General features: G+C 32.6%; 1 pseudogene; it reads right to left on the bottom strand.

Moving 5' to 3' along the window:
• Positions 1 to 1,256: 1,256 nt before the first annotated feature.
• The window catches only part of LOC139849762 (probable CoA ligase CCL5), a 126,936-nt pseudogene continuing 118,549 nt past the window's right edge, over positions 1,257 to 9,643 (bottom strand).

Genomic DNA, 9,643 nt, shown 5'->3' with positions numbered 1-9,643 from the left:
AATTGTTATATTATCATGATATTATGATATATAATATATCTTAGTATGATATATATACAGTTAAATGTCGTTACAACGATAATCGTTACATATATGTCTCGTTTCGAAATCATTAAGTTAGTAGTCTTATTTTTACACATGTAGTTCATTATTAATATACTAAATGATATGTTTACTTATCATAATATCATGTTAACTATATATATAACCATATATATGTCATCATATAGTTTTTACAAGTTTTAACGTTCGTGAATCACCGATCAACTTGGGTGGTCAATTGTCTATATGAAACCTATTTCAATTAATCAAATCTTAACAAGTTTGATTGCTTAATATGTTGGAAACACTTAATCATGTAAATAACAATTTTATTTAATATATATATATAAACATGGAAAAGTTCGGGTCACTACACAACTTACTATACCGTAAATTAGTTAAGACAAAATAAACAAAAGAGCAAAGATAACAGAAAAAAGTTAGAATAATAATAAAAATAAACACAACTTACGAATTTAAAAATCATTCCGAGAAAGCGAGATGGGTTGTTTGTGACCGTGAATATCACGATTTGTGACGGTAATTTTATGACTCCACACTGTACAAGTAAGACCACTCTCAACCATGACGCACTTCTTCCCCAGGACACACCGTCACATCAGCGCCACATCAGCTTTCTCTCTCCATTTATTTTTCACTTCCTCCCCATCACACACCACTACCAATCATGACATACTTCCTCCCCATCACATACCCCACAAAATTAATTAATAAATTAAGGTACAAGTTGTTTATGCTATGGGTAAAAAAAATAATGTACAAAAGTAGGAAAGAGAAAAAATGTGCCGTCCTCAAAATATTATACACATGACAGAAAGCAGGACGGAAGGAAGAAAGAGAAATGAGGGCGCCGAGGGTGGCCAAGGGCGGGTTGAATGCCATCGGCGCCCTCGAGGGCGGAGCTCAAGAAGGAGTGAGGACGGGGCCCGTTGGGAGTGGTCTAAGTAGGGAGTATTTATGTATTTATTTATTTTTAATGGACGTTATAAGAATAAAGATTAGTAACTAATTCAGGTAAGTGCTCAGGGAAATATGTTGTCTTACAAGCTTCAGTTTTTGGAGTAATTCAGGAGAGTACATCGCATGGAAAAGGAAATTTTTTTTTTGACAAATGAGAAAAATTGGTACTATAACTTGTGAAGACACGACATCAATAAACAAGACAACATGCATGTAGTCATGTTGAGATCTGATCAATCATACTTTTGCAAGGTTGCCACACTGCTCTGAGAAATCGTTCGAATCTGAATCGACGATGGCCAATCTTTAACTCTGAAACAGAGCATTAAAAATATACAGTAGTAAAAACGAGGCTTTTTGTGTGTGTGTGTGTGTTTTTTCGCAAAGGTTTATATTTAGCTGCTTCTAGTACTTTGCAAAGTAAATTAAATACACTTACAGCTTAGAGGCTGACGAATGCAGATAAGCCTATCAAAAAAAAAAAAAAAAAAAAAAAAAAAAAAAAAAACACACACAAGGGTTGAGTTTAACTTTTGAAGTTCAAATAAGTTTAGTGGAGGATTAGTATATTAAAAGAAAGAAAGATTTGAGGCATACTTGTAATCTGGTAAGTAAGATAGGCTTGCCTAGTGGCAGACCATATAAGTCTCCCTGCATCAACATGCACACTACTTTATATCACGTAATAATCGAAATCTCATGAAAACAGAAAGAAAAGTATGAAATTGTAAACCAAATTAATCCAATGAATATATTTTATAACAGATATATAAAACAAAATCATTTCAGTAATTACTTCCCATACTTTGACATAGTTTAGCTCAGCTATTGACCTGATCTTTAATTTCGTACCACTGGGACCTATATGATGTAACTTTTCTATAGTAGTTTCAACGTCACTATCAACCGCAACTGTAGGGTTACTTTTACCCTGTAAGTACATGGTCACCAAAGCATAATTATAATTAATAATAATAAATTAATAAATATATACTATTTGAAGGTGATAAATTCTAAATTATTATTTAATTACCGCATTGCAAATTGCTTCAAGTTTAGGAAGCTTCAACGGATTTAGAACCAATAGAGAAACATTCGACCGTTTAAAAGAAAAAGGATTAGCAACTTGGTGTTTGGAATTAACAATTTTTATATATATTATTAATAATTTATTTACAACTAAGAAAAATCCATCCATCCATAGTTAATTAAATACCTGTGGAAAAAGCTTGGCCACTTTCTCGGCATCAGGCGAATCTGGATTACTTGCAGCGATAAGAATGCAATGTCTTTGAAGACTGTCATTTTGGATTACATTTGAAGAACAAAACATCTGATTGTCATTCATTATAATAAAACTGATAATTGTTAGTTATAATAAGTTTAATGAACGACGCACAAGTCAAAAGGAGATGTAAGACTCTGAAAGCTAGGGGTATAAAAACTAGTCATACACAGGTGAACAATGCATACCGTTAGCGCTTGAGCAAGTCCTCGAGAAGTTGCGGCATCGGAAAAGGTGGTATCAGAATTGAAGTCGATAGCAGATAGCCACTTTATTAAACAGTTCACATCATTTGTCCAGTTTGACTCATGTAACAACCAAGTAGCTACAACAAAAAAGATGAATAATATGATATTTTGATGAAATAATATATATATATATATATATATATATATATATATATATATATATATATATATATATATATGTTGTATTTACAATGAAAGAAAGAAAAAAGAAAAGCAAATGAATAAGTAAGTAAACACACAATTGAGAGATCCACGAGCATTGAATACAACAAAAGCAAACTCAACGTTAGGATTATCTGCTGTATCATCATCCTCCTGATACACACCAATTCAAATAATTAAAAATATGTATATTAGCTGCTGCAACTAGTAGCAGCGAGCTTAATTAGAAAATAAAGTAAAAAAAAAAATGAGTTATATGCACTTACAGAAGAAGAAGATCCATTATCACAAAATGATCTGCAAACAAACATTGCATGTAAAAAAAAAAAACTCAAGGCAAAGTTATCGAGTCGATACAAAGCATAATTTACTACCAATAGAATTATGTATATTCTTTTATTTATGAAAGCTACCTTAATTAATGGTAGACATAACAAGTATACATAACTTATACTTATGTTCTGTTCGTTAACCCACGTTATGTTTATACAAGCATATTTTTTTTTTAGCTTAACCCAGCGTCAAATCACTTCCGTCAAATGAGTTGGCAAATGGTGACAGATCTGACGCCTGATATCGCGGCGTCAGTTTTTGACGGAATCCGGCTTCAGTCGGAATGTTGACGGTGGAGAGATGGAGTGTGAGGGAGAGATGAGGAAGAGATGGATCAATCAGGTGAGAGAGAGTGTATATATTTTTGTTATTTATTAATTTTTCATACCCACTTTCCAATCAGATTTTACCACATCACTCATCAAATATTTGACACAAATACTTGACATTTTGGGTTAACGAGAGTCAAATACAGTCACAGTCAAAAACTAATTTTTTTACCAAAAAGTGCACAATCCAACTCTGACATCACAGTCAGGGTTAGGAATAGTCTAAGAAATTCATATGATATAGTTAGGCCAATAAGAGTCCTTTGGTTCCAAAATTGAGGTAGAAAGTATACATCTTCCTTTGAATTAGGGTAGCTAGAAGCAAGTCGTCTTTTGATAATTTATTTAAATGCGAACACGATTATGCAAAACAGTAATACAGCATCAGTCAATTGAATCAGAACTTAACTTCAACATTCAATTCAACATATTATTACACCAGAGATATTTCAAAAAAATAAAAATAAAAAAATAAAAAAATAAAAATAAAAAAGAGAGTATAGTAAGAAACCTGATGAGATTGTTGAGCTGATCATTGAGAATGGTAGGCCAATAAGGACATAAGGCTGCAGTACCTTCAACCACCAACACCACCTGTTTCTTCTTCTTCTTCTTCCAATCCGTCATATTTTGCTTCAAATCCAAAGCTAAACAGTTACTTTTAGCTACGCAAATTCAATTGGTGACCAGAAAAAAAAAAACCCCTAACTTAATTATTATTAGTTTCAAAATAAAAAGTATCTATCTATAAATAATTAATTGGAAGAGATAATCAGATTATTATTATTATGATTCCAATTCCAATTCCAATATACAAATCGTCAATTTGCAGTACTTCAAAACAAAGTTTCGTTGTTTTTCTCGCTTTAAACTTTCAAACCACGTTTCAATTTGCAAATTAAACCCATCGAATCAGTTATGTAAACCTATTGGATCTGTACACTTATTAATGGATCATGTATTAGACTTACTGGAGCGATTCTTTATGATAAACTAGAAAGTGGCCCGGCCACTTCGCTGTGCCCAAATAATGGGCGGGTAAATTTTAAATTTTTGGAGATTTGTTATACGTTTGGTTATGGTATATTTTGATATATTTGTGTTTTTTTATACATAACATAGATCTACAATTTCTGACACCTTACATCAACCTTGAGTCCGAGAGGTGCCTTGCATAGTTGACTTATACATACTAAAAGAAATAAAACATTTGATCGTTTTTTGTTGTAACCATGTCGTTTTGATTGACTTAGAAGCACTGTTGTACACGGTGTCCGTTGCGTCCGTTACGTCCGTTGCGATGCCCGTTGCGGCGTTTTGGTGACTAAACTGTTTCGACCCCAAGGTTGTAAAACTCGCGACTCGGGGAGTACTCGGCAGGAGGTTTTTGAGGAGTAATCGGCGACTCGGGGAGTACTCGGGGGAGTAATCGGATGTTGACTTTCGTTGACTTTTTAAGATAAATATATATATTCTCATATATATATGTTAAATATTAAACTTCTTTAATAAAACCTAATTAATTATATCTCAAACTAATAATGTTTTATGTTTTAACTTGGTAAATTAAAATTTAAGGACCGAATTCTCAATGTATTTGTAATATGAGGGAGTTTGATATCAATTAATAAAAGGTTTAAGAGTGGATATCAAGTTTGTTCCTATTATTAACGTTTGATAAAAGTTTAAGGGCTATTATTGCCATTTGTAAAAAGAAAAAGATATTTAATACGGAGTAGGTGTTTAGATCTAAAAGGGATTGATGGGGACAACTCAATCCTTTACTCTGATTTATCTTTTACAATGTCCTAAAAAATGTTCACTCAAAACATGTCCATTGCAACTTCAACTTCATCGATCTATTCCTCTTCTTCCCTTCTACAAGCTTTAAACCGGGTAAGTTTTCAGATCTACGGACTCACGCACATCAATTGGATATTTGGCCGCCGTTGACCACCGCTGACCGCCGTTTGAGCACCGTTGACCGGCGTTGACCGAGTAATTGGACGAGTTAGACACCGATTACTCGTTTTGTTCTTCCAACCGAGTAATCGCCGATTACTCGGCCGAGTTGACCGAGTTTTACAACCATGTTCGACCCCGTCCCGTTTTCTTATAAGCCGGTCAACTGTCAAAAGTCAGGTCAAATGCAGGAAAAATTGGGTCAACGCCGGTCAAAAGTCAGAAATTCTATTAAAATCGGTCATAAGTCGGTCAAATCAATCAAAATTGAGTTAGTTTAGTATTCCATTTTGTATTATATTAACGCTAATAGCAATTATTGTAGTGACCCGAACTTTTCCATGTTTATATATATTAATTGAGATTGATATTTACATGATTAAATGTTTCCAACATGTTAAGCAATCAAACTTGTTAAGACTTGATTAATTGAAATATGTTTCATATAGACAATTGACCACCCAAGTTGACCGGTGATTCACGAACGTTAAAACTTGTAAAAACTATATGATGACATATATATGGATATATATATATAGTTAACATGATACTATGATAAGTAAACATATCATTAAGTATATTTACAATGAACTACATATGTAAAAACAAGACTACTAACTTAATGATTTTTAAACGAGACATATATGTAACGATTATCGTTGTAAAGACATTTAATGTATATATATATCATATTAAGAGATATTCATACATGATAATATCATGATAATATAATAATTTAAAATCTCATTTGATATTATAAACATTGGGTTAACAACATTTAACAAGATCGTTAACCTAAAGGTTTCAAAACAACACTTACATATAACGACTAACGATGACTTAACGACTCAGTTAAAATGTATATACATGTAGTGTTTTAATATGTATTTATACACTTTTGAAAGACTTCAATACACTTATCAAAATACTTCTACTTAACAAAAATGCTTACAATTACATCCTCGTTCAGTTTCATCGACAATTCTACTCGTATGCACCCGTATTCGTACTCGTACAATACACAGCTTTTAGATGTATGTACTATTGGTATATACACTCCAATGATCAGCTCTTAGCAGCCCATGTGAGTCACCTAACACATGTGGGAACCATCATTTGGCAACTAGCAAGAAATATCTCATAAAATTACAAAAATATGAGTAATCATTCATGACTTATTTACATGAAAACAAAATTACATATCCTTTATATCTAATCCATACACCAACGACCAAAAACACCTACAAACACTTTCATTCTTCAATTTTCTTCATCTAATTGATCTCTCTCAAGTTCTATCTTCAAGTTCTAAGTGTTCTTCATATATTCTACAAGTTCTAGTTACATAAAATCAAGAATACTTTCAAGTTTGCTAGCTCACTTCCAATCTTGTAAGGTGATCATCCAACCTCAAGAAATCTTTGTTTCTTACAGTAGTTTATCATTCTAATACAAGGTAATAATCATATTCAAACTTTGGTTCAATTTCTATAACTATAACAATCTTATTTCAAGTGATGATCTTACTTGAACTTGTTTTCGTGTCATGATTCTGCTTCAAGAACTTCGAGCCATCCAAGGATCCGTTGAAGCTAGATCCATTTTTCACTTTTCCAGTAGGTTTATCCAAGGAACTTAAGGTAGTAATGATGTTCATAACATCATTCAATTCATACATATAAAGCTATCTTATTCGAAGGTTTAAACTTGTAATCACTAGAACATAGTTTAGTTAATTCTAAACTTGTTCGCAAACAAAAGTTAATCCTTCTAACTTGACTTTTAAAATCAACTAAACACATGTTCTATATCTATATGATATGCTAACTTAATGATTTAAAACCTGGAGACACGAAAAACACCGTAAAACCGGATTTACGCCGTCGTAGTAACACCGCGGGCTGTTTTGGGTTAGTTAATTAAAAACTATGATAAGCTTTGATTTAAAAGTTGTTATTCTGAGAAAATGATTTTTATTATGAACATGAAACTATATCCAAAAATTATGGTTAAACTCAAAGTGGAAGTATGTTTTCTAAAATGGTCATCTAGACGTCGTTCTTTCGACTGAAATGACTACCTTTACAAAAACGACTTGTAACTTATTTTTCCGACTATAAACCTATACTTTTTCTGTTTAGATTCATAAAATAGAGTTCAATATGAAACCATAGCAATTTGATTCACTCAAAACGGATTTAAAATGAAGAAGTTATGGGTAAAACAAGATTGGATAATTTTTCTCATTTTAGCTACGTGAAAATTGGTAACAAATCTATTCCAACCATAACTTAATCAACTTGTATTGTATATTATGTAATCTTGAGATACCATAGACACGTATACAATGTTTCGACCTATCATGTCGACACATCTATATATATTTCGGAACAACCATAGACACTCTATATGTGAATGTTGGAGTTAGCTATACAGGGTTGAGGTTGATTCCAAAATATATATAGTTTGAGTTGTGATCAATACTGAGATACGTATACACTGGGTCGTGGATTGATTCAAGATAATATTTATCGATTTATTTCTGTACATCTAACTGTGGACAACTAGTTGTAGGTTACTAACAAGGACAGCTGACTTAATAAACTTAAAACATCAAAATATATTAAAAGTGTTGTAAATATATTTTGAACATACTTTGATATATATGTATATATTGTTATAGGTTCGTGAATCAACCAGTGGCCAAGTCTTACTTCCCGACGAAGTAAAAATCTGTGAAAGTGAGTTATAGTCCCACTTTTAAAATCTAATATTTTTGGGATGAGAATACATGCAGGTTTTATAAATGATTTACAAAATAGACACAAGTACGTGAAACTACATTCTATGGTTGAATTATCGAAATCGAATATGCCCCTTTTTATTAAGTCTGGTAATCTAAGAATTAGGGAACAGACACCCTAATTGACGCGAATCCTAAAGATAGATCTATTGGGCCTAACAAACCCCATCCAAAGTACCGGATGCTTTAGTACTTCAAAATTTATATCATATCCGAAGGGTGTCCCGGAATGATGGGGATATTCTTATATATGCATCTTGTTAATGTCGGTTACCAGGTGTTCACCATATGAATGATTTTTATCTCTATGTATGGGATGTGTATTGAAATATGAAATCTTGTGGTCTATTATTATGATTTGATATATATAGGTTAAACCTATAACTCACCAACATTTTTGTTGACGTTTTAAGCATGTTTATTCTCAGGTGATTATTAAGAGCTTCCGCTGTTGCATACTAAAATAAGGACAAGATTTGGAGTCCATGCTTGTATGATATTGTGTAAAAACTGCATTCAAGAAACTTATTTTGTTGTAACATATTTGTATTGAAAACCATTATGTAATGGTCGTGTGTAAACAGGATATTTTAGATTATCATTATTTGATAATCTACGTAAAGCTTTTTAAACCTTTATTGATGAAATAAAGGTTATGGTTTGTTTTAAAATGAATGCAGTCTTTGAAAAACGTCTCATATAGAGGTCAAAACCTCGCAACGAAATCAATTAATATGGAACGTTTTTAATCAATAAGAACGGGACATTTCAGTTGGTATCCGAGCGTTGGTCTTAGAGAACCAGAATTTTGCATTAGTGTGTCTTATCGAGTTTATTAGGATGCATTAGTGAGTCTGGACTTCGACCGTGTTTACTTGAAAAATGATTGCTTAACAAATTTTGTTGGAAACTATATATTTTTAACATGTGAATATTATGTGATATATTAATCTCTTAACGCGTTTGATATTATGTGATAGATGTCTACCTCTAGAACAAGTCCCATTGACTCACCTAATAATAATGAAGAGTCAAATGTAAATTGGAATGATTCGTGGACTGATTCACAAGTTCCCGAAGAGGAACCGGAAGAAGAGTCGGAACCGGAAGAAGAATCGGAACCGGAAGAAGAATCGGAACCGGATGAAGAAATAGAACCGGTGGGGGAAATAATAAAACGGTTAAGTAAAAGAAAATCATCAACCAACCGACCAAGGTTAATTATGGTCAATGGTGTTTCCGCTAAGGAAGCAAAATATTGGGAGGATTACCAATTCTCCGATGAATCGGATTCCGACGAGAATTCCGATGATGTTATAGAAATTACCCCAACTGAATTTAAAAAGGCAAAAGAAAATAATAAGGGAAAGGGCATAAAAATAGAGAAATCTAATTCCAACCCCGATGAACTTTATATGTATCGTCAACCCCCGAAGTCCTTAAGTTGTAACAATGACCCGGGAACCTCTAAACCACCAGGTTTTTCTAAACCAATGTG

The sequence above is a fragment of the Rutidosis leptorrhynchoides genome, chromosome 5, assembly GCF_046630445.1.
Source record: "Rutidosis leptorrhynchoides isolate AG116_Rl617_1_P2 chromosome 5, CSIRO_AGI_Rlap_v1, whole genome shotgun sequence".
Taxonomy (NCBI): domain Eukaryota; kingdom Viridiplantae; phylum Streptophyta; class Magnoliopsida; order Asterales; family Asteraceae; genus Rutidosis; species Rutidosis leptorrhynchoides.
Note: the sequence above shows the minus strand (reverse complement) of the source record. Positions and strands in the feature narration are given on the sequence as shown.